This window comes from Rhinolophus ferrumequinum, chromosome X (assembly GCF_004115265.2).
Source record: "Rhinolophus ferrumequinum isolate MPI-CBG mRhiFer1 chromosome X, mRhiFer1_v1.p, whole genome shotgun sequence".
NCBI lineage: Eukaryota > Metazoa > Chordata > Mammalia > Chiroptera > Rhinolophidae > Rhinolophus > Rhinolophus ferrumequinum.
In genome coordinates this window covers 43,235,719-43,262,489 of record NC_046284.1, presented here as the reverse complement: position 1 = coordinate 43,262,489, position 26,771 = coordinate 43,235,719, and the positions used below count along the sequence as shown (strand labels likewise).

Below are 26,771 nucleotides of genomic sequence, written 5' to 3'. Positions count from 1 at the left end.
AATCAGAAAAGAAAGAGGAGAAGTGACAACGGACACTGCAGAAATACAAAGAGTTTTAAGAAGTTACTATGAGCAACTATATGCCAACAAATTTGACAATTTGGAAGAAATGGACAATTTTCTAGAGGCGTACAACCTTCCAAGGCTAACTCAAGAAGAAACAGAAAACCTGAATAGACTGATTACCACCACGGAAATTGAATCAGTAATCAACAGTCTCCCAACAAACAAAAGCCCTGGACCAGATGGCTTTACAGGTGAATTTTACAAAGCGTTCAAAAAAGAATTATCACCAATTCTCCTCAAGCTCTTCCAAAAAATCCAGAAGGAGGGAAGACTCCCAAACACTTTTTACGAAGCCACTATCACCCTGATCCCAAAATCAGACAAAGACACCACAAAAAAAGAAAACTACAGGCCGATATCTTTAATGAACATAGATGCAAAAATCCTCAAGAAAATATTAGCGAACAGAATTCAGCAATACATTAAAAAGATCATTCACCATGATCAAGTGGGATTCATCCCTGGTATGCAGGGGTGGTTCAACATCCGCAAATCTATTAATGTGATACACCACATTAACAAAATGAAAAATAAAAATCACATGATCATATCAATAGATGCAGAAAAAGCATTTGATAAAATCCAACAGCCATTTATGATAAAAACCCTTAAGAAAGTGGGAATAGAGGGATCTTATCTCAACATAATAAAGGCCATATATGACAAACCCACAGCTAACATCATACTCAATGGGGAAAAGCTAAAACCATTCCCCCTAAGATCAGGAACAAGGCAAGGTTGCCCGCTATCTCCGCTTCTATTCAACATAGTTCTGGAAGTTCTTGCCACAGCAATCAGACAAGAAAAAGAAATAAAAGGCATCCAGATTGGTAAGGAGGAAGTAAAGTTATCATTGTATGCAGACGATATGATACTATATATAGAGAACCCTAAAGACTCCACCAAGAAGCTATTAGAGCTGATAGATGAATTTAGTAAAGTAGCAGGATACAAAATTAATATTCAGAAATCAGTTGCATTTGTATATACCAATAATAAAACATCAGAAGGAGAAATTAAAAAAAACAATCCCATTTACAATCGCTCCAAAGACTATAAAATACCTGGGAATAAATTTAACCAAAGAAGTAAAAGATCTATACTCAGAAAATTATAAGACACTGAAGAAAGGAATGAAGGAGGATATAGATAGATGGAAACACATATCATGTTCATGGATAGGAAGAATTAATATAGTTAAAATGTCCATACTGCCTAAGGCAATATACATATTCAATGCAATTCCTATTAAACTGCCAACGTCGTTTTTCACAGAAATAGAACATATAATCCTAAAATTTATATGGGACCATAAAAGACCCCGAATAGCAAAGGCAATCTGGAGAAATAAGAACAAAGTGGGAGGTATAACAATACCTGACTTCAAATTATACTACAAGGCTACAGTAATCAAAACAGCATGGTACTGGCATAAAAACAGACACATAGATCAATGGAACAGAATAGAGAGTCCAGAAATAAATCCACGCCTATATGGCCATTTAATCTACGACAATGGAAGCAAGAATGTACGATGGAGTAATGACAGTCTCTTCAATAAATGGTGCTGGGAAACCTGGACAGACACATGCAAAAAAATGAAGTTGGACCACCTCCTTACACCATATACAAAAATAAATTCAAAATGGCTTAAAGACTTAAATGTAAGATCTGAAACCATAAAATACCTAGAAGAAAATATAGGAAGAAACTTCTCAGACATGACCCGGAGTAAGATTTTTACTGATACATACCCTCGCTCAAGGGAACTAAGAGAAAAAATAAACATATGGGATTATATCAAACTAAAAAGTTTTTTCACAGCAAAGGAAACCATCAATAAAACAAGAAGGGATCCTACTGAATGGGAAAAGATATTTGCCAATGATATATCTGATAAGGGATTAATATCACAAATCTATGGAAAACTCACTCAACTCAACTCCAAAAAAAAAAAAAACAAACGAGCCAATTAAAAAATGGGCAGAGGACTTGAAGAGACATTTTTCTGAAAAGGACATACAGATGGCAAACAGACATATGAAGAAATGCTCAACCTCGCTAACCATCAGAGAAATGCAAATAAAAACCACAATGAGATACCACCTCACCCCAGTCAGAATGGCTATCATCAATAAATCAACAAACAACAAGTGCTGGCGCGGATGTGGAGAAAAGGGAACGCTTGTGCACTGTTGGTGGGATTGCAGATTGGTGCAGCCGCTATGGAAAACAGTATGGAGGTATCTCAAAAATCTGAAAATGGAACTACCTTATGATCCAGTAATTCCACTCCTAGGTATCTATCCGGAGAAATCCAAAACTTCAATTCAAAAATCTTTATGCACTCCTATGTTTATTGCAGCACTATACACAATAGCTAAGACATGGAAACAACCAAAATGCCCATCGGTAGATGACTGGTTAAGAAACTGTGGTACATTTATACAATGGAGTATTATGCAGCCATAAAGAAGAAAGAAATCTTACCATTTGCAACAACATGGATGGATCTAGAGAACATTATGTTAAGTGAAATAAGTCAGACAGAGAAAGATAAGTACCATATGATCTCACTTATTTGCGGATTCTAAAGAAAAGAATAAGTGAATGAACTAATCAGAAACAGTTTGGGAGACAATGAGGAAAAACTGAGGGTTGCTAGATGGGCGGGAGGGGTGGGGGGTGGGGGGGGAGGGTGAGGGGATTGGAGGGAAATCGGTGACCATAGGATGGCCACAGGCTTGAAAATTAATCTGGGGAACGTAATTTGGTGGTTACCAGAAGGTAAAGGGGTTGGGGGGTGGGGGATGAGGGTGAGAGGGATCAAATGTATGGTAATGGAAGGGGAGCTGACTCTGGGTGGTGAACACACAATGTGATTTATGGATGATGTGATACAGAATTGCACACCTGAAATCTATGTAATTTTACTAACAATTGTCACCCCAATAAATTAAAAATAAATTAAAAAAAAAAAAGAATAATATATGTTACCCCCCTTTCATAAGAAGACTGAAGTCTTTTGTGCTGGGCCTGGCTCTTAAGTCCAGTCCTCTTTCTATGACATCACTATGTTTTAATTTGTCAAGCATCTAATAGGATTTTGGTCCCATACTGCTTTCTATAATCACCAGGGAGAGAAGAAATACACACACGAAATATTCAAATAACCATGTGTAGTGACTGCATAAATAGCTCTGAGTTATAGCACAAGCATACAGGAGGATTAAAGTGAAACCAAATACCTTTTAATTACACTTTAAATTGATAGCCTAGAAGACCCAAGTTAAATCATTAGACAGGAAAATCCAGTTATATCATTCTATTTCTTTAAAAGATGTTATTATTTAAAATAACTCAAATAAGTGCATTTTACAAATCAATGATGTAACATTTAAGTAAATGACATTCATTTACATCAGTGCATTTTTAGATTAGTTTTACCATAATGTGAAAACAAAAATCAATGTGATGGGTTATTTTTTTAACTCCAAAGTTAATTAAAAATATATCTGTGAAATCATTGGAAGTAGAACCATACTGATTTCAACCCATCAATCAGGGATTTGAGAAGAAGCATGATGGGTATTTTGTGTTAGGAGACAAGTAACCACTATGCAAGAAAAAAAAAAAAAAGCTATTTAAAAATGCCTGATTTTTTGAAAACATCAATCTGGTATAATCTGTTGGTTTTTTTTTCAAAGAAAGTATGTATTTTAATAGAACCATACTAGCACGTATTATGTTAGAAAAAGCATGGACTTGGGACTCAGACATAGATACAAATCCCAGCTCTGCCATTTTCTGTAAAGTTCATGTCATACTCATGCATGCATATATGTTTTTAATTAAGGAAAATAAAAAGTAGAATGCAAAGTGATCCTTTGAACAGTCTGTAGTATGCAGTTCACTTAGTCTTTGTCTCCCTCTTTCCTGCTTTGTCATAGATTGGAAGGGTCGTTGTTTTTTTTTCAGTTCCCAGTATCATCACAATTTAAAATAAATTAGTCCAAAGAGGCATCCCATCCTCCAACTTCCCCAGATATTGTCTCTGGTGAATCTAGAGGCCTGCTGTGTGACTTTTCCTAAAATGATTTTGGCAGACATATTCGTTAACTCTCGGTCTTGAAATTTATTTTGTTGGCATTATGGAGAAATGATTGCTGGATGTTATGTGGAGTAGAGAATATTGGATAAAAGCACATTGGGGAGGGTAATGACCCATGTTGACTATTTAAGTATGTGAGGATATATTTATCTTTTTAAAAAGTTTGAAAGTGGAGAGGAAAAATCACCCATAATCCTACACTTTAACTTTTGTAATTTTATGTTCTTTCCTGATCTTTATTTGTAGGCATATTTTACATCATTGTAATTCAAATGTACTTATTAGTTTGCATTCTATGTCACGTTTTATGACTGTTTAATGTCTTCTTGCTGGGATTTACCATAATTTCCACAAACAAGTTTGGGGGTATGGATTTTGGTGTAGCAAAAGATGATTTTTGGAGCTAGATTGTAGGCTTTGGACACTGACAAAAATTTGATTTTTTTCTTAAAGACAAGGGAGACCATGGAAGGTTTTAGGGAGTGTCACATTTTAATGAACTTAAATGCATATATATCTATAGATATATACATTTGAAGTATATTAATTATTCTTTTTCGTGTATAATGCTCTGTTTCGAAATGTGTGTTTCTTGCACAGAAAGGTAGTTTCTCTATCTAGATTGTCATCTCTTTGAATCCCATCACCATATCTGTCTCTCTGAGTTTACTGTGCATTCCAGAGACTCCTTCAGTGTAACCTGCTTGCCTGACAGGTGGTGGTCCAAATTCAAACTATTCTACCCCCTAAGAGTGCCATACAGCTGGACAGATTTCCTCCCCTGAAAATTTATCTGAAATCCCAGTCTTCCTGAGGGGGTCAGTTATGGAAGAGACGTGAATTTCCCACTCCCCTTCCTACTGTCAGGTGGCCCCGTTTCTTGCTGGCTCAACCTCTGTCTCCACAACCTTGACAGTGTAGAAGTTTCCATCTCATTTTCCTTTCCCTCTCCCTGTTCCTTCCCCTCCAGTTTTTTTCTCCTTCCTTCCTTCCTTCCTTCCTTCCTTCCTTCCTTCCTTCCTTCCTTCCTTCCTTCCTTCCTTCCTTCCTTCCTTCCTTCCTTCCTTCCTTCCTTCCTTCCTTCCTTCCTTCCTTCCTTCCTTCCTTCCTTCCTTCCTTCCTCCTTCCTTCCTTCCTTCCTTCCTTCCTTCCTTCCTTCCTTCTTTCTTTTCTTTTCTTTTCTTTTCTTTCTTTTTTTTCCCTTCCTAGGCGCTTCCTGCCTGGAAACAAAAGATTGGTCCCCAGTAGTCCACTCAGGGTGATTTTAGTTTGATGCTCATCCTCTGATTGGCCTATATACGGTGCAGAGCCCGGGTGACGTCATAGCAGAGAAGGGCTAGGGAGCGGTTGTCTAACTGGACTCTACCGCGGGCGGGCAGCTGTTGGCGGCGGGCGGTCTGGGGTCTCGCGTCGGGGGCTGGCGCTTTTCCCTGCCTGAAGCAAGCGTGCGGGGCCGGGAGGATAGCCTGGGAGGGGGGAGGGATCAGGCTGGCCCCGGGGCTGCGGCTTCAGCTGCGGGGCTGCGGCTCCCCAGCCCCGCCAGCCCGAGCGCTTGGAGGTAGAGGAAAGGTCTTGACAGGGTGGCTGGACCAGTGGCAGGTAAATCCCGCGATTTATGGCACCTAGCTCGCTCAGGGGAGTGGGTGGCGGCTGGGCATTGCTTTTAGGCTACTGGGCAGATTTTCTGCTTTCCCGGACCCCCTCCCGCTCTCGCGGCGTTTCCAGCCTCAAGTCTCAGACGTTGCTTCCCTGGAGCCCTGAGCCCCAGCGCGCACTTTGCAGGATCTCGGGTCACGAACGTGGACAAGTGGGTGTGTCAGGGCCCTTCCCAGGGGGCTTGGGCCCCTTCGCTGGGTCAAACCCTAGATTTGCTTATTGGGGCCTGGGCCACTAGAGGCAAAATCCGCCGGTAAAGCTACGTCAGCCTGTAAATCCTTTGCCATCTACCCGCCCCTTCCCCCAGCCACTGTAGCAAGGACGGTACCACCCCCCACCAGGGGGAGGAGTGGTGGTGGCAGCTCTGGCAATTCTATGGGAGGGGGAAGAGGCCTACCTGAGCAGACAGAAAAAGTGACGATTTTCTTAAAGGGGTGGTTTGCCTCCTTTCTTTTATTTTTCTTTACCCCTTCCCCTTTTTTGGTGGAGGGAGGGTAATGTCAGGAGGGCTCTTTACTTCTGTGGCGTTTGGAATGATGCAATGATGTCCCTAGAAAGCCTGGAGTCCCTCAGTTGGCTTTTGTCTTTGGGGAGGGGGTTATTAAGTCCACTGTCCCCCTTCCTTGTTCCCCTCAGCTCCTGGGGGGCATTGCCCTCAGTTTGTGAATTGGTTCTGGCAAGATTACTGCCGCACTTTGGAAGAGATTGAACATTTTAGGTTCTTGCTATTGTATATTTTCCTTCCTTAGGTGATGGTTGAGGGGTGGGGTGGGGTTGGGGAGCGGCTGGAGGGTGATGCCCACAGGCAGGGAGCCAGAGGCCCCACTTGTTTGTTTGTTGTTTTGTTTTGTTTGGTCCCAACTTTCAGAATCCAGGCCAGACTCTGGACTTGAGGGTTCTGGGCTGTGGTCTGTAGTAGCCAAGGAGAGAAGGGTGAGTGGCTTTGCTTCGGGAAGTATGAAAGGGGCAGTTGCAGCGCTATTTTTTTAAATGGCTTTAAACAGCAAAGCCTTTAGCCATGTTAGTCTTGCTCCCCGCATGGTTTTTCAGATTCAAATCCAGGCCAACTGTATGGCTGTCTGAGGTGTTGGAACAGAAGGAGGTCCATTCCTATTGTTGACAACAGTGTGGTCCTGTTCTGAGATGACCAAGGTATAAAGGTCAGTGTGGTTTTCACTGGGCCATTTGAAAAATTATAATTGGGCAGGTCTGTATTTTGGTACTTGAGGCACATAATCAGGAGCATCTTTGGGCAAAGGGGCTTAATATGGTAATGGATGATTAATAGGCAAGGGCTTGGAAAGACAGCCATGTAAGCCTCTGTTTCTGGATACAAATGTCATAGCCCACGTCCCCATGAAAGAGGCAAAATGAGGAGAGACTGGGACGTATGCTGATGTAAAGCTCATAGTTGAGAATCTCAAGGACAGAGGGACCTTGAGGGTTAAGGAACAGATCCTCCAAGCCAGCAAGTGGGCCCATTAGGAGAGACCTAACAGAAAAAGGAGGTTCAGCTGTGATAGAGGTGCAGGCAAGGGGCCACGACACCTTAAAGGATATTCCAAGTAGCTGACCGTTCCTGCAGGTTGCAGAGTTTTGGGTTGGAGGTGGAAATGGTATACAGAGGTGCCACAAAAATGTATACACATTTTAAGAAAGGAAAAAAAATCTATTAAAATTGTAATACTCAATACATACTGATAACGTTTCACTTCTACAATTACAAGAGGTGCTCAAAGTGGTTACCATCAGCATCCAGACACTTCTGATTACGGCAAACTACTGCTTGAGCAACGCTGACCAAAGTGTCTACTTTTATACATTGTTTTGGCACCCCCAGTATACAGCAAACAAGCTTGCTGAGGTGTTTGGGGGAAGAGCAGTGGACATGGCAGGTGAGGGACATGAGGAATAACTGTGAGGATGGGCAGTTGCTGCCTCCCCAGAGACTCTGCTATTATGAGGTCAGAGACTAAGCTACTATAATGTCAACAGAGTAGCCATGGTGGGGGTGGGGATCAGCTCTAGAAATCAGAGTAGGTAAGATCAGATGGAGTAGGTAGGAACAAAGTGATAGAAGAAAAAACTGTCTTACCAGGAACCCAAGGCCCTGATTTCCCCGGTGAGATGGGGAATTTGGTGTTTGTGACACCTGTGGTTCAGTCCAGACTTAAGGGGACAAATTCTTGATTTTTAGGGAATCATTAGCATTTCCGCCCTTGTAACCCACCTTTGAGAGCCAGTATCTTTTGGTCAAGGAAAGGAGAAGAAACTCCATGAATGGCAGCCTCAACAACCAAAAGCCTCTCCTTTCCTCCTGGGTAAGGAGAAGGGAGTGAGGGTCCAGGGCTCCGAAGGGGACTGGGAGAGCTTTGAATCTGTCCTAGACAGGTAGGTTGATTGCTTTTAGATGGGGTGGGCCAGGGTCAGGTCTGAGGCCCTTGAGACATGGGGTATCTGCCTGGGCTCAAAAAAAAAAATTCTTTTTAAAGCCCTCATTCCCAGGCAGAGGCCCATGGGACAGTGTAAGGGATGAGGGATAGCGGAAACAACTACCCTAGAAGGTAACTGCAGCTTAAGCTTCAGCTGTCCTGTTTTCCCCCAACCTCTTCACCTGCCAGAGGCTAGGTGGTTTCATCTGCAGGGCCTGGGGTGGACACACCTGCCAACTCCGGACTATGTGGCTTCTCCAGCAGGGGGCAGGAAAGGGCACGCAGTGGAGCTCAGGGCTGGAGTCCTCCATTTCAGGTTTGAAGCCAGTCTTGAATCCAGTAATAGCCAGACATAAAATCTAATATAGGGGTATGTGGGGACAGAGCCAAGAGTGCAGGTTCCAGGCTCTCGGCCTCACGTGGAAAGGTGCTGGCTCAGGTAGTAAATGGCCATCGACTGTGATCAAATGGCCATCAGCTGTGGCTAGTTGGCCGTCAGTTGTAACCAGTGAGCCACTGGCCACTAATATAACTGCCGTGGCTACGCTAGCAGAAAATGGGGGCTAGCAAGAAGATGGTGGCTGAGCCTGCAAGCGGCGCAGTGAGGGTTGCGGATCGTGTGGTTCCTGTTTCCTGTGTCTCCAACCCAGCCGCCAGTAAGACTATAGTGGTGTGACTTCCGTATCTATGGCTCCGTGGGTGTTCCTTTTTGGCCTCACTGTATCCTGCGTTCTTATGTGGGGAACGGGACTAGAGATCCCGCAGACCGCCCCGCATGACAAGGTACCAAAGAACCAAGTGAACCCCCAGGTCTGACAGTTTGTTTCCATTTCCCCTCAGAAATGTGTGGCTTCCTATCGTACTCTCTGACCTTAGAAGGTATTTGAATTTCCACATGTGGTGATTACTCGGTGATTACTCGAGTCACTAAGCCTAATCCGGAGTTTAATTGGAAATGTTAATCAATGCGATGGATCCGTGTCTGATTTACATATTCGGTCAATTATCTGCAGGTTAAGGCAATCTGTGCTGCACTCAGGGGATGTGATGAGGGGCAAAAAGGCATAGCTACAGCTAGGTGTGTGGGTGGGAAGCAAAATGGGGGAGGTGAACATTGAAGACTGAAAGAGATGAACAATTTACTAGTGGGGAATGGAAACCCTTCCAAAGGTGTGGCAACAGAGAGGGCTTGGAGACTTATGACTGAGATGAAATAGGATGGTCTTGAAGGCCACAAAGTGGAGGTGGAGTCCAGGGTTTTGCTATGAGGTGGGAGGGGGCTAGATTTGGAGAAGGAAGTGTTTTAGGAAATAGAGGACCAGAATCTGGTATGGAATGAATTCTGGGAATCGGAAGTCAGGCATTCTGGTCTGAGTGTTTCTACCCTTTTCTGAGCCTCAGTTTGCTTGTCTTACAAACAATGGGGTTGGAGGAGGTGGTTTCTAAGGTGGTCATGAAATGTTAGGATGTGGGTCCATTTGGTCTTGGTAGTAAAGACAGGTCCACTAAAGGACAGCTCTCTTCCCCAAATTTACTTCTTTTAAATAGCACTCCTTTTGGTATGATGTCCAATTTGGGGGAAAACAGTACAAAACAAACCTATAACTCCTACACAGATTTCATCTCTTTCAGCAGTATGACTTTATTTTTATTTCACGTGAATGAGGGTAAAGAAAAGAGAAGCTTAAGTGGAGAATATGCTAAGGACCTTATAACCAAGCCCATGAAAAGCTCTATGGGGATCTTATACAGATCTTAGGTGGTTGGAGAGGAGGGGAGGGGCAGAGATTCGCTACTGGCCCTGACTCCCTAAATGAGTCTCAAAACAGAAGGGTTTGGAGTAAGGGTGAAGGAAGGGGGCTTTGCTTGGGGTTTGGATCCTTTCACATCTATCTTTCTCCCCCATCTGTCTCTGAGCCAGGTGGACTTTTTGGAATTCTGCAATCCTCAAGAGACCTACCCCTAACAGTCAGCACAATCGCGCCGTCTAGTGACTTCAGTGGACACACCTTTGGCAGAACTCCCCATGCATCTCATATCCCAGCTCTGGTGCCAAAGCTAAACCCTTGTGCAGCTCTTACTCACTGTAGAGAAGTGCTCCAGTCCTTCCAGCTGGCCTGAAGGAAAGATTCAAGGCAGCTGTGGCTTCCTTAGGCCCTTCTCATGTATGTATGGGGCTGGGAATTGAGAGAGGGAACCATGCCCTCGCAGTGCCCATTTTCTTCCTTTGGGCCTGAAAAGGGCTCCAGAATTCGTTTCCAAGATATCTTCAGTGCTGGGCCAGGTACCTGCCATGAGAGGGCTCTGTGGTAGAGAGACTGGTTATCTGCAGCTTCCTTCACCCACCCCCAACAAGGTGGCAGCCCTAGTCCCCATATGGAGATGCTGGCAGGAGGCTGAAATGCAGCAAGGCTGGGGTGCTAATAGACACAAGATGGGTGGGCTAATCCCCACCCCACGCTCCAGGAGGAGGATGGTCCACAGGTGCACACACAAGGCAGTATAGACACACAACATGATATAGACATACATAGACGTATGGATTAGCCACATGGTACACACACAGCATGGAAGAGATGCAATAAACATGCAACACAGTGCAGACCCACAGTACTAACACAATACACACAAAATGATATAAACACAACTCAGCACACATGATACAGACTTGATATACACACAACATAGTATAGATATGATATGGCACACACACAACATAGTACAGGCACATAAGGCACACAATACAACATGGTACAGGGAGCAACACAGATATACTTGACCCTGCATGTGCTCACTCACAGGACACACCCCCAGGCCAACAGGAGTGTGGCCACCAGGTGGAGCACTGTGTCCTGCCAGTAGCATCTGCACTGACTCCTGCTGTGCAACTGGTGGTTTTGAGGCAGGCTGCATGGAGTTAATAAGCGATGAAGGGAAGTGGAGACAAGCCGAAGGAAAGCTCCGGATCTTGCGCAGAAACAGAGGTACTTGGTTAGTACAGGTTGGTGCATTTCTCCCCACCTCCAACCCCCAGATCTTTTAGTGTTATTCCCCACCATCATGGGGGTATGCTATCTCCCTGGGACCAGCTCTCAGCCCTGGGGATGGGCAAGGGGCTTTTTTGCAGCCATTCTTCTTGAGCCCTCTTTGAGCCTTGCCCCTCTCTAGAGCTTTGACAGCCCTCACTCCTCTACACCCACCCTACTCCCTTTTAGAATGAGCTCATGCAGTGGGGGAGCCTGCGGGCACCACTCAGCTGAACAGTGGGTGGGATTTGGAAAGGCAGCTTGGAGTGTGCATGTAGGAAGCACTCCAGGAATGCCAGGGCCACTAGGGTACAGCATACAGATGTACTCTGGAGTCTGGCAAGGAGTGAGTGGCAGACCTGGGGTATGGCTTGTTTTTTATTTGTTTTGTTTTGTTTTGTTTTTTTATTCAAGAAGGGGGAATTGGAAATCATGGGGCTTTTCTTGGCTCTCTGGGGCTTTAATTTTGCTCTCTCCACATTTAGATATCCATCCACCCATCCCTGACTTTGAATTAGGACCCTGTGTCTTTTGATGTTCTCTAAAAGCATTTGTGCTAGCCTGGATCCAGCTTTATTGCAAGTTACATATAGGTACTGCTTTTCTTTGAGGACAAACACCATGGAGGGAAAGGGGGACAGGGTAGGAAGGATTGCAGAGCTTGGGGTGCTGTCAGGGGAAGTTTGGTCACCTCTTTGAGAGGCATAAGTGATTGTGGGGAAAGACAGGAAAAGGAGGGGTTAAGGAGACCCCATCTCCTTCAGGGCTGGACATGGACAAACCTCTGTGGGGAAGATAGGGTAAATTCACACACACACACACCCAGTATATACTCACCTAAGAAATCTGGGGAAGATTGTGAAAGATATTCCTGTGGTGGAGATTGGGGAAAGGCAGAGGGAAGTTCCAGTTGGATCCAGAGACTGAGGCCCTCAGCAGCTGTGAGATGATATAGGGACTTCAGAGTGCTTCCTGCCCTGGAGAAGGAGGTTGTTGAGAAGGCAAATGGAAATGGAGAGGGCCACTTAGAGTTGAGGGATGAAATAAACTGAATAGCAGTGCCAGGTCTTCAGGAAGCTCAGTTATACTCAGAGTCCACCTGCATTTGCCATCATCTTTCATTTTTGTGCACTAAATTATAACACCTCTGGTAAATATGCAAGTATTTCATGCCTGTCATATTTGATTTAGTCCTCCCAACACTTGTCAAAGGTGACAAGGACAGGTCTTTTCCACTGGATAGCAAACAGATCCAGAATGAAGTGACAACATTTCTTAACTTGAATCTCCCAGTTCAATGCCCTTTCTGGACTCCTACATAACAATGCTTTTTTCACATTTCTGTGATTCTCTGCCTTTTGAAGGGATTTCCTGAAATTCACTGTAGTGCATGTGTAATATCTGTGGGGTTGGGTGAGGGAGTAGTAGCAGATGAGGTTCCCGCTCCCCCACAATACTTCTCTTGGCAGGTTTCCCCCAAGAAAGAGCAGCTGAGTCCTTGCATCTTGTGGCAGCTGGTGTGCCCAGCACTGAGTCCATTGGAACTAAAGGCAGCCCAGCCCCTTCTCATGGGCAGCACCCACCTGAGCTGAGGTCCTGCAGCAGTGGTGGTGTGAGGTGAGTATTGGATTCCAAGGCAGGGAGTTAGGGATCTCCAAGTTCAGGAAAATGCCTCCTTTCCACCACAGCTCCCAATATTAAAGGTCCTGCCTGGGCATCACGAGGCAGACCTCAGGGCATGGCCTTTTCTTTATGGGGGATTGACCCCAGTACAGGGTCTCTTGGTTCTCCCATGTCTAATATGGGAATGACAGCCTTGACCTACATCCTAGGGAGAGTAGGAGAAACAACATAACAGTCACTGCCAAGTCCTTTGCTAATGTTAAGCTCCATCTAAGAGTTTCAATATAACACAGACATGCTTCTCATCAAGCTGTCCTTTCCTTTCCCCCTGCCTTTGGTATCAAAGTGGCATTTCAGCCACATGCCACATATTCACCAATCAGTTCCTATAATTTCTACTGCCTCATAACCTTAATTTTACCTGCCTATTCAAAGTGTAACCCCAACCCGATCCATCCCAGCTTAACCTTCTAGAACTTTCCCTCTACCTTCCCACCCAACCAGGGATCACTTACTCCTTCAGCTCTCAAACAACACTTGAGTCCGTAGTGTGTTGAGTAGCTCTTGCTTCTATGCTGCGTGAAATACTTCTTGCATGGTTCCTGCAGCATTCATCTTGGCAGGTAAACTAGACTGTAAGCTCTTCAGGGTGGGGACCGTATCTCACAGGCCTCTAGTCTCTCTCACAAGTGCCTGACATTCCCCAGCAGCTTTCAGTTTGCGCCTTTCTCTCTTCCTCTCTACTTCTTGCAGGTTTCTTGGCCTGCTTCTCTGATCATCTCCCTGTTCTCTTTGCTTCACAGGAAACTATTATAGCTTCCTCTGTCAGCTTCTCCATCTGGCCTTCTGTTGCCATACACTGCAGTCCAACCACCTGTTTGTATCAGGCTGTCCCTCCTCTCTCTGTCCTGTCTTCTGTCTGTTTCTTTGTCAGTTACTTAAATATCTCTCATATTGCCCAAGTTAAAAACAAACAACCAAAATTCTTAAAAACACCCAAGAAGAAAAACAAAAACCAAACAAGGAATATGCAGTGCAATTCTGTTTCACGCTGAGCCTGTCCTGGGCCCATAGGACAAAAGAAAACTGCAGTTCAGCGGCAGCTGTTTATGTGATGCCTTCTCACGAAGGGGAAGCTCCAGAGTTTTGGCCGTGAAATTGAAGGTATGAAATTACAGCCTTGCCGATACCAATGCATTCAACTTTCTAGCGATGCCCTGGTAGGGGATCCTCTATAGATCTTGAGTGGCAGAAGGTAACGAGAACTGGCTAAAATAAGAAGCAAGCCCCTGGGTCACTGCTGGGTGTTCTATGACAGCTACAATAACTTGTGTTTATTGAGTGTCTACTGTTGCTAGCACTATACTAGGCATTTTACTTGAACCAAACCATTTAATCCTACAGTAACTCTGCAAGGTAGGTATGTTTTTCTAATAGTTAATGTACTTGTTTCTGATTATAAAAATGATACTAGCTCATGGTAGGTATTATTATCCCTGTTTTACTCATGAGGAGATAGAAGTTGAGAGGGGCAAAGTAACTGGACACATGCGACTTTGGGAGGAAAGACCCTTCCTCGAGAGTTTCTCATCATCCCAAATTATTTTGGTACCCTTCAGTGCTCATACACACACTCTCACAATCAAATTTACGTACTCTTGTGCATTCATGCAATCATGTTTACTTCTTTGATTCACACTCACTTTTCACACTGGACACGTTTATAGTGATAATCACTTCTACCCCTCACCCTCTCACACAATCATATTTACAAGCCCACTACATACAGTCACATTCATACTGACACATACTGACACATATATTTATATAGTCATGTTTTCATACACAAACTTACACTTGCCATACACCCTACTCTCATATTCTCACCCCACTTATACCTGTATGCTTTCTTCTCACACACTCCCTGTCACACTTTCACTCTCACATCCACACAGATGATAGAATCATCCGTAATCCTCACATTCCTACACAATTACACACACTGTACACACAAATACATATTGACTTTCCTCTGCTTGTTTCTGTCATATACACCCTCAGTTTCATTCACAACACATTTATACTATTACTTTTTCCTCTTCACATTCACACATTTACACAACTTCTAACTCATCACAGGCACCCGCACATATGCATGCATGCTCAGATGCTCACATTTGTACATGATGACACCATAAACACAATCCCACCCATTTAAACTTTTATACTTTCTTGCATTCTTGCACTCAGAATTACAAGCTTTTGTATACTCAGCACTGACACAACTTCCGTACTCTGTCACATTCACATATAGTCACATTTACACGTGGAAACACACTTATTTTGATACACACTCAAACACTCATATACATTCATCTTCACACTGAGACATAGTTGCACTGTTCACCAAACTCACAGGCATACATAATCAAATAATCAAATACACTCATTTTCATAAATGTATCAATTTTCACTGGCACATGTCACCCTCCTATCAGACTCATACATAATAACACACAGGTACAGTCACATTGACACACACTGACACATATATTTGCTCACTCACATTCAATACTCACACAAATTTATATTAACACAGTCACACTGCACACCGAGGCTTACATACTTACATGCTCACATTTTCATATATTCTCACATCCACAACCACACAATCAAAATCATAACTCCTACACATTCCCATGGACATACACTCCTACTCCCTGACACTCATATCCATTCCCATGTACACCCTCTCATGCACCAACTCCCATTTGTATATCACACATATTCACACTGGCACAATCACACTTGCCACACACTCACATTCTTACACATTCTCACTCTCATACTGATACCCCTCACTCACATTGCTATACACATTCACACCAATCTACATATAGTGACATGCATAGTCAGTGACTGCATTTACACTGGCACACCCCACACTGACCCACACAATTCTCACTATCACAGTCAATTCACAAAAATATGTAAATGTACTCACACAGAGGCAGTGACTGATTCCATGTATGACCACATAGACTGATCTTCACTTAGACTCACATTCACCCTGTCACATCCTCTCTTACACTGATACACTTGCTCAGACTGACCCATATGCCCACGGAGTCACTGATTCATAAACCACTGACTCTCACTTGACACATTCTGAACTGCCATGTATTCTTACCCGGACTCTCACATGGACACATTGCCACTGACATATACTCAGATTGACAGTAACCAACACTCCCTTACTGAGATGGTCCCATTGACCCACATCTACTCTCATTGATTTACACATGCTTATAGTGATCTACACTTTCATGTACACACCCAGATATACTTTCCCAAACTCTTATACCTGCCCCACACTGATATTGCCACATTCACTCACCTTTTCACTAGTGTACACACACTATAGCACACCTAATTGCAGGTAATAGTTCATAATCACGGTTGTCACTCTTTTTTCCTACTTGCCACTAGTACTCTCCTCACCCCTGCTTAAAGGTTTTCCAGCAACCTGTGGCCAAAGGAAGAGTGTTGGTCTCAGCCAGGGTGCTTATGGGACTAGATCTTTCCAGAGCAGAAAGGAATGGGATTTATGTCTAGGATTAAAAAGAGAAAGTTCAATTGCACAAAGCAAGTTTTGTATCCTTTCACCAGTTTCCTTTAACAGAAATCATCTCTCATAGGCAGAACGTTAGCCAGTTCTATCCAAAAGAGATTGGGATTTCAATGTTCATTTGTTTTTGTTTGGTTTTTTTGTTTGTTTGTTTTTCTGGAAGTCTGTGATTAAACTTGCTACCTTATCTCTCTTCCAAAAGGTGGGGAAGATGAAGAATGTGTTTCTTTGTGCACACTTAATGGTTTCCTATGCAAAAGTGTGTGTCTCCAATTTTATGTTTATGATTTGGAATTGCCTGTGGATCAGACACATGGAAAGGGCAGTACTACTCTAAGCAGGCATCTCTAATCTAGCCAGGTCTACTTTTACATGTTAACCCAGGAACATGGTATTCAAGAACGAGAAAGAAAGGGTTAATGAGTTAGCAAGATGATAAAATAAATTCTATTGTGAGTGTGCATGCTCATCCGCAGACCTCACTGGAATTTCAACAGCTGTTACTAACAAATTAACAGAGCAAATTTCTCAGTACATATGGGTAAAGACAAGCTAAAGAAAACTTCCTTGAACTCCAGACAGACTGTAGATTTCCCTTTAAGGAGATAGAAAAAAAGCACAAAATCCAGGAGTGAACCACTAGACCAGGAGCCTGGTGCCAGAGCCATGTGCCACCTCCGTTCCCTACCAGGGATTTAGAAATATGAGAGCACCTTGTAGCAACTTCCCTAGCCCATGGCTTCCCCTGCTGAAGACTCTCTGGAGTGAAAATGAGTGTAAAATATGACCAAGCTACTATTTGATATGGGTTCTGGTACACCATGTGGAAGAGCCTATACTCTGGAATACCACCCACTACCCCTAACATCCGCCATTAGATTGAGAAGTTCTTTGATAGCAGAGACCACATTGTCTTACTTATTTAGGATTTCCAGTGCCTATCACAGTGTCAGGCCCAGAGCAGCTACTTGTGAATTTCAGTTAAGAAACTGAAAGTGGTATGTGGGCAGCAACATGTTGTCAGGACAGATCCAGTGACTCTTCCTCAATCCCAGAATTCCGATGGTATTACCAACTTAGATGGAGGATCTTCAGTGGGCCCCACACAGTGCTAGGGGATTCAAATGGGTGAAAGAAACATACTTTGCCCTTGTGTTACTTTCATTTGAGTGGGAAAGGTGAAGACACCATGAAACAGTAGAACAAGGCAACACTCTTAAGGCTTGAGATTAAAGGAAACTTTTTCATGTAATCCAGTGGTCTTCAGGCTCCAAAGGCCTTGAGGGCCTATGAGTGGCTGAAAACAGCAGCAGTCAGGATATAGGGAACTCACTTCCCAAAGTAAACCTCTTTGTAGACATCTTGCTCAGCACAGGGCTGTACCAACTTTCCAGAAGATTGTGTAAAAGAACACTTTGTCACTGGGCCTAAGGTAGAGGACTAAAAGTGAGCTACAGACCTAGATGGAAATTTTGTACCACCTCCATGAAGAGATGGCTTTAGAAAACTAGCCTCGCAAATTTACATTTGACAGTTCCTGTTGACATGCCAAGACTCACCAAAACTAATTTATATAATTTACAAGACTGGCTGAATTTTAGGAAGGGAAAAATGTGCCTGCTTAAATTCACTTGAATATAGTGAGAAGATCTAAGTGAGGAGAACCAGCCCTTTGCATTTATATATTTTATACTTTTCAAAAACATTTAATAACCCATTCATTCATTATGATAGAGGCATTAAGAGCACCACCTCTGGAGTCAGTATACCAGCATTTGAATCCCAGTTTGACCACTTCTTAGCTCTGTAACCTTGTTTGAGTCAATTACTTTTCCCCCTAAAGCCTCAGTTTCCTCCCATCTTTAAAATGGGAGTGACACTAATGGGAGTAACTCAGCCTCACTGAGTTATGAGGATGAAATGAGATAATATAGGAAAGCATTTAGCACAATGTCTGGCCTATAGTAAGTGCTCAATAAATGATAGGTCTTATTATTATCCTTACCATGGCCCTTTGAGGTAGGTGCCTTCAGAGGGACAGGACCTTAGGATAATAGACAGTATAGTTCTTTGCATCCAAAAACCCAATTTTCACAGCCCTTGTTGCCTGCTTTCCTTTAAGTCTTTATTTCTGTTTAACCATAAGCTAGGAATCAGTGCTCATTCCTACTTAAGAAGATGAGTGAAAAACAGAATTAACCAGTGGAGTTCTTTTCATTTCCTGTGTCATTTTAGTACATGTTTATCAGGCCATTGCTGCAATGTTTCTTGTTAATTTAAATGTCCCCTCTAGTCCTCCAACTTTCCCCTTGAAATAGTGAAGCCCTCACTGTTGTCATTTTCATTTGTTGGCACAGAAACTTGGGAGAGGGAAATAGAATAGACTCCTAATGCTGGTAGAGGAAGAGGTCTGGTCTCTAACCACACTCATCTGCCCTTCATTCTAATGCTGAAACATCTGCTTTATGGATAGAAGTTATGCTTATTTCCAGGCTTTGGTCCCAAACACCACACTGGAAGCACAGTTCACTTACTCTGAAGCCCTGAGAACATTTGTGTCTGTGCAAAAGCTGCAAGTAACTGAGAACTCATCATATCATATGGAACTATAGTATGATTGAGGAATCATAAGAGGATTAGCTTTGAAGTCACACAGACATGGGATTGTATAGTCTTAACTCTTCCACTTACTAGTAGCTCTATGACCTTGGTAAGTGACCTGATGTCTCTGAACATCAGTTTCATCTGTAAAATGGAAATAATAACACCTCAATGGTTACACAACTTATGTTAACTTGTACATGAGTAACTTTTAGCAGAGTGCCAGGGACATCATAATATCTCAATGAATGGTGGCAATTTTGTTTATGGCTTGTGAAATCTGTGGCAGTAATTGTAAATATCTTCTATTGGTAGAATATCTTCAATTACTCCAAAGCATTTCCCACATATGGATCACTTGAGGTCCTCACAACCTCTTAGTGTTGTAGTTACCTTTTGTATGTGAGGAAATAGATTCAGAGGGACCAAGAGATATATTCAATGTCATGAAGATCATTAGCAGCAGTGCCAGGCTGAGAAGGTATCAGTCCAAACTGAATATTTGCATCTTTGCAAATATTGGCAAAGCTTTCTGGGGCTACAGTCAGCACATAAGAATTGCTTGAACTGAGCATAATGCTCCTTGTAAAAAAGTATGTAAATGCTAGCTACAGCTTATCTGCTAACCAAGCCACATTGTGTTTCTCTCTGTTTCCTATGTGATACCCAACACATTTATAAGAGAGCAACAAATGTGACATCGTTGAGTACCCTTTGCGACAAGGCTGAATGATATATGGCCACAGTGGTACCATTCACCTCCATAATCCGAGGCTTGCTGTATGGTTTTGTTCATACTGTTGGAGTAATACCAATCTGGACATGCATTATGAAATGGTTAAATGGAGAGCTGGACACATGAGCTGGCTATTACCTGCCCAGTTGCACTTTACTCCCGTGCTGATGGTCTCCAAATTAATGTCATAATGCCAAGTAAACATGTTAGAACTACTGCTACTATATTTGTGTTTATTGTCTTAATCTTGCTATCTATACTGAGAGGAACTGATTTAGCTAAAGAGATTTTTTTTCTACTACATGTAAATTGACGTTTCCTTCAGCTTTTTGCTACTTGCTATGTAGTTTATAACTCTCAGAGATAAGATACTTAGATACACATTTGTTTTGCTTCCCACTAGATATTCCTAGTTTAATCTTTACTGAGATAGCCAACGTGTCACTGGGTTATCTCTTCTTTGTATATTGACTTATGCAAAATTTACATATTTGCAGTCCATTTGCAGATATTCAGTATTTGTAGAATTTTTGTTTCTTTGTAGAGTCTGTGTAAAAATTTAGATGAATTTTCTGTAAAACTCAAAAGTGCTATTCTATTGGCCCAAACCAGAATAGTGTGCTCCTATTATTGTCTTAGGAATATGATTATTACCGGTGATCCAATGATGGCTAATACAAGAGGTCTCTAACATAATCATATTTGTTATCAGCACACCAACTTCATCAGTTTGTTATTAGTTCAGATGTACAAAACAACATAGTGATTAGACATTTACATACCTCATAAAGTGAAACCCCAACAAGTCTATAACCCATATGACATTGTGCATAGTTAATACAATATTATTGACTGTATTTCCTATGCTGTACTTTACACCCTGTGACTATTATTTTTTCAATTATAGTTGACATTCAATATGTTATTTTCAGGTGTACAGTATAGTGGTTAGACATTTATATAATTTATGAAGTGATTCCCCCAATAAGTCTAGTACCCTGTTTTTTAATCACCATTCTAAGCTAGTTGTTTATGCTCACTTAAAAAAAAAAGAAACTGAGGCACAGTTCTGTTTGGAATCCCAAACAAAAACTAAAGGCTACACTGTGGATGTAATGTACAACATGGTGACTATAGTTAGTAATACTGTATACTTGACAATTCACATAATAATGTATACTTGAAATTTGTGAAAACAGTAGTTCTTAAGTGTTCTCACCATACCAAAAAAAAAGTAACTATGTGAGTTGATGGATGTGTGAGTTAACTTGATTGTGGTAATCATTTCACAGTGTATACAAATATCAAACCATCACTTTGTATACCTTAAATAAATATAATTTTTATTTGTCAATTATACCTCAGTAAAGCTGGAAAACCCCTAAAGACTGGAAAAAAAGGCCTGCCAAACTCCTCTAGGCCTCGTGAGATAGAAATATATTTCTACCCAGATTTCCATTCAGGGTCATGAGATATGTTAATCCCACCAGGCCTACCATCCCTGCCATCTTTGGCCAATGTCTAAAAGAGAGTCCCTTCTTGAAATCTCTATTCTGTCTTTCTATTCTCATACTGCCTGTGCTGGTTCATTTTCTCAGTGTTGTCTCTCCTCAGAATTATTACCATGGTGCTACCTGGAACATCCCACTCCATGGGGGAAAAATACCCCAGTCTTCAACCTGAGACATCTACTACATTGTCATCCAAACAGTAGTTCTGAAATTCAAAGCTAATCTTGCCATCCCACTGCTTAAAACCTGTTCATCTAGACAGGAAGGGTCCAAACCACAAAAAAAAAAAAAAAAGGCATACGGGACCATTCTTCATTTGGTCTCTACTGATCTTGTATTTTTCTCATCGCTTCTCTTTGCTATAGTCACATCAAGTTATCTGCAGTTCCTAGAATACACTGTGTTGTCTCTAATCTCCTCTGGACCTTAACAACTTGTTCTTTGCACTGAAAATTTCCCTCCCTGTGGTTTGGTTACTCATTCTTCCCAATTCAGCTCAAGTGTACTTCCTCTGTGAAGCCTCCTTCTTCAGGCTGTTGGAAGTCCCTTTCTCTGTCCTTCAATAGCAACCTGTTGTCATGGCCAAAACCCATTACATTTTAAGTCTATTCAAGGGCAGGGACTGTACCTTGTTCATTTCCTGCCCTAGAACCTGGTGAACTCCTACTCATCCTCCAATAGCCTGCTTAGGTGCTATGTCCTCTGAATCCCCTGGATAGCATTATCTACCCTTCCTCTGCTGTCCTTCCAAAGCATCCTCTGTCTTTCTGGGTACATGCTAGACATTGTAAATGCCAAATGAATGGATTTATGAAGGTTTAATGATTTCCCCAAGATTACAGAATAGTCCAGAAGTTGAGCTGGAATTAGCCATTCTTCTTTTGCTTGAGACAATTCTTTTGTTTTTATAAAAGACCTACTAACTAAAAATTAGCCCCCCTCCCAAATTAAAATTGCATAACAAGATAAAAATTAGTTCTTCTAAGAGAAGAGTTTTTTTCTAAGAGAAAGGAAGGAGTTTCTTTTCCCAAGCTTTCTGTTCTTAATACATTTCCCCCATATATGTCCTGCTCATATATGGCTATAGTTACAAAAATGCTTTACATCAGGCCATATTGATTCCTTCTTTTATAGTTCATCAGGAACCAATGCTTTTGCTTTTTTTTTTTTTTTTAAATAAATCTTGTATGTATTACTTTCTTCCAGAGTTTGGAGATCTGTTCTCTTCCTTACATAATACCAGCATCACTTAGTTCAGTAAAAGCAGGAGGAAGGTCAAACAAACAAACATGAATTTAGCATGCTCAGAGTATTTGTTGGCTAGAATATACTGTTGAATAATGGTTTAAACCAACCTAGTGGTTTCCACTTTTCTTTTTAGTGCATTGGGGTAACAATTGTTAGTAAAATTACATAAATTTCAGATATACAATTGTGTATTGCATCCTCTATAAATCATGTTGTGTGTTCCCCACCCAGAATCAGTTCTCCTTCCATCACCATATATTTGATCCCCTTTACCCTCATCTGAACTCCTATTCATCCTTCTACACCCCGCTTCTATATCCTCAGGTCCCTCTGGAAACATTAGTTACCATTCCTGCTACGTCCCTCCAAAGCACTCTGTGCCTACCTGGGTTGCATCACACTGTATTCTCTATTGTATGTATGCATGTCTGCCACCCTCACTGAACTGTGAGCTCTTAGAAGACAAGAACTAGTCTTCATTCATCTCTCTTTGTATACACCCTGACACAATACCTGGTACATATAGATGTTGGTGGCATGAGGATGAAAGGCAAGGCAATGATGTTCTTTGGAACAATATCAAACCCTTTCCTTATGTATGAAGGTGTGATCATTGCCACTGGTTTCTCATACAATAGGATAGCAGTCAAAGAGAGTCTTACCTTCTTCTGAACTGCTGTAGTCCTCTTTTTTTAGCTCTTCATTTTGCAACACACGTGCCCTTATTTGTTTTGTAATTATATTTTTATCTGTGTATTGAATATACATTTTAGATAGCAGCCAGGGATAAAACTCAGTGCTGAAGCATATAGCCTCACTCAGTGCTGGGCATTTATCTCTTTACTCCCAGCATTTTGAATGGTGCATGGAACATAAGCTTCAATAAATATTTGTTGTTTAAAAAAATGAATGCATGCACAGATGGGTTGCTTAAGAGGCATATTCTTGGAGTTACTGTCTGGCCTCTCAAAGGGTAGTATGTCTCTGTTTTGGTCTCAGGATTCTTTGAAATGAAAATCAACCAGAAATCAACAAGAAGAAAGCATGTAATTGGTTTACTTTTCTGTAAAAAGAAATGTTAGATTGACATAAGATATTTTCCTTTTTTATACAGCTGTGTAACCTACAGACCCTCATTATTAATCTAGGCAAAAGAGTATAAGGCATGCCTAGGCTACCTGCTAAAATCTAAAAAACTGGCTGGTGGTTGGCTGACATGATTGTGAGTGCAGGGAATGTATCAGGCTCAATCTCAAAGGAGAAAGAATGCTCTGAGATGAACATTGTTTCATACAAAGTTATAATGCAGACACACACACACACACCACACACACACACCAGGGGTGCCAAAAAATGTATACACATGACTTGTATTCATCTTTTTTTATCGGTATATATTGAGTATTAAAATTTTAATACAGTTTTTTCCTTTCTAAAACGTGTATACATTTTTGGGCATACTTTGTTTGTTTGTTTATTATAAACACTGAGCTTTCTTCTCCTTTCTCTCCCCCAAATTTTTGTCAGGATGTATTGTAAGCCACAGTACAGGCTCTGCGGGAGTAATTTGGAAACTCTACTGCCTGATTCTCCCTCAGGCCTACTGAATCCAGCTCCTGCACCAAACCCTGCTTCTGCTTTATCTGCAATTTTCCTACCAGAATATCATATCTTCCTTTGAGGTGAGCGCTAGGCCCTGTGATCTCAGCCTGGAGCATTCCCAGGGCCACAGAAAGACTAGGCACATGGCAGTCTTCTCTTTGTGTGTGTGTTTGTGGTGGGGGTGGGGTGCCTGGGGAAGCAAAGCTAATCATGTGCTGGAGTAGAGATCTGCTCTAGCATGAACCAATGATGAGCCATATTTTATATAAGTGTACAGTGGCAGCTGCAACCAGGTAGTAAGGTAATGGGAAGCAAGGGGAACATACTATCTGATGGATCCAACAATTTGCAAATGAAGATCTTATGTTAGCTGGGCACAGGCAAGCCATGGGAAAGCCAGGATGATCAACTGTGAGGTCATCCTTCAGATCTGACTTTTGGTTTCTAGAGGAATTTTCTTTGCATGGATTATGACCTTTTCTTAGACCCTTGGTCAATTTTCTTTAAAGCAAAAGGAGTGGTCTTTAGTGGGCTAGGAGGTAGGAAATTCCTACAACTGAGACTGTGATCCACTGAATGTTTATCTCCTACCATTTGTAAAGTGGGATAGATGGAAATTAGGTCTTGTTATGTTCCATTCTTCCTTTAGTATTTGAGTGAACTTTTTTTTAATACATAGTGTTTCTTCTTCCTTAACCATAGGCCTCAAATAAGATGCTGAGATGCATACTCAGCTCTTTTAAAATGTGGACAGGTGAACTTAGGTCAAGGAACAAAAGCTTGAAGAAGAGTTGGTGCATTTTATGCCAGCTCAAATTCATTGACCTTCAGTTCTGGCAAGATGCTTTTTTTTTTTTTTTTTTTTTTTTGGTGAAATATGAGCATTGCTAAATCTAAATTACTGGTTTAGAAATAATACCAATGTCTCAGTTGACCCCATGTAGCTCTTCTGTTCAGACATGCAATAGGCACCTTCCCTGTAGAGAAAGCTGATTTGGGTACAGGCAAAATGAGAATAGAGCAAGGACCTAGAATGATGAGCCATAACACATAGGTTGGAAAAGAATGTCCAGGCATCTATATGGTATACAAAAAGCCCTAGCAAATTCTTGAGTTGAAATTTTAGGCTTAGATTTGAGGAAATTTCTGGCTCTTTCACTGGAGTGGATCAGGGAAAGGTATAATTATCATCCACGCATAGTAACAGGAGCAGCCAGAACCCCAGAGACTTAAGATGTTGGTTTACCATATCCTGCTCACCTGGGCTGTTAGTCTGCATCTAATATTTTTTCATCTGAATGCTTCCTAGGATACTACATTCTCTTTTGAGAACTAAGAAATATTTTATTACTAGCTTTTGTTTCCCTTTACCTTGTCCCACACATTTCTTTGAGGCATCATTTAAGGTAATCACTTTTTTATGCTTAAAAAATTTCTGCTTCTGTTCTTTATGCATTTTATTTTCTCTTCTTAGAAGCATCAGTGTTGGAAATGAAAAGCTGAAACCTGCAATAATGCCTCAAATTGCAAATATAAATACACATCAGAGGATTATTAGCATTTTCTTGGCATGAGTTCATGCAGCCTACACAATCAATAATAAAGTATGGTATGGCATACATTTAGAAGCTTAAGAAGTCATTGGAAAACGAACTATTTGTCCCACATAATATATGCAGTATATGAAGTCTGGATGCTGGAGTATACCTATTGATTTCCTTATTTGCAGCCTGTCATTGAAATTTGCAACTATAATATGCTACCTTATTGGATTAAATTAATGTCAAGTTCCTGCTGAAAACCATGGAAGTCACTCAAAGATGTTAGTAGAGAACAGGACCACAGCAGGACTGACCTCATTTGCTTTTGCGTATGAGAAAAAACATGAATGTATTCTATGAGAGTGTGCTTATATGTGTGTCAGTAGTGAGGTATCTTGCAGGATCTAAGATTGAAACTAGGCGACTGTAAAAAGAGCTAGTTACCTCCCTTGCTTGTCTGGCTGCTTTTGCAAATCTGCTTAATAAGTAGCTCAGCTCCTGCTGATTAAATGATCTTAGAAATGGCTTCCCTCCATTATACACTGTAATGGTATCTCCCAGGCGAGGCTCTCTGAAACACCACACCCCTGTCTCTGGTAGCAGAGTTCCCTTGGTGAGTGCCCCAGAATAGACAAGCTCCAAAACAAGGCCATCTAAGAATTGGTATTACCGGCCAAGGAAACCTGTTGGAGTTCTGTCAGTAAATTACCTAGCCTTGGGTCTTTGGATGAGAAAAGCAGTTGAAATCAGTAAGTACCAGCCTGAAGTAGGTTGAAGTGAAAAAGCTACCACTATTATATGAATATTTTGGAAGGATAAAAGTGTATATATGAAGAGTGTGTTTCTTTGTGGGTTTATTTGGATACATGTTGTATTGGTATAGTGGAAAGGGAATCAAGAAGAGTTTGAAATTCTAGTCTCAGTTCTTTCACTTATTTTGTGATCCTGGGTAAGTCACTTAACCTTTTTTTTTAAACAATTCAATCTCTT

General features: G+C 41.7%; 1 protein-coding gene across 1 annotated transcript in view; it reads left to right on the top strand.

Annotated features, from left to right (window-relative positions):
* Positions 1-5,905: 5,905 nt before the first annotated feature.
* Positions 5,906-26,771, top strand: part of PAK3 (p21 (RAC1) activated kinase 3) — a 216,630-nt gene continuing 195,764 nt past the window's right edge. Inside the window, exons 1-3 of the mRNA XM_033114094.1 lie at positions 5,906-5,984; positions 6,702-6,766; positions 6,884-6,993. The gene's annotated coding sequence lies outside the window, so the exon portion shown is untranslated. The remainder of the gene's footprint in view (positions 5,985-6,701; positions 6,767-6,883; positions 6,994-26,771) is intronic.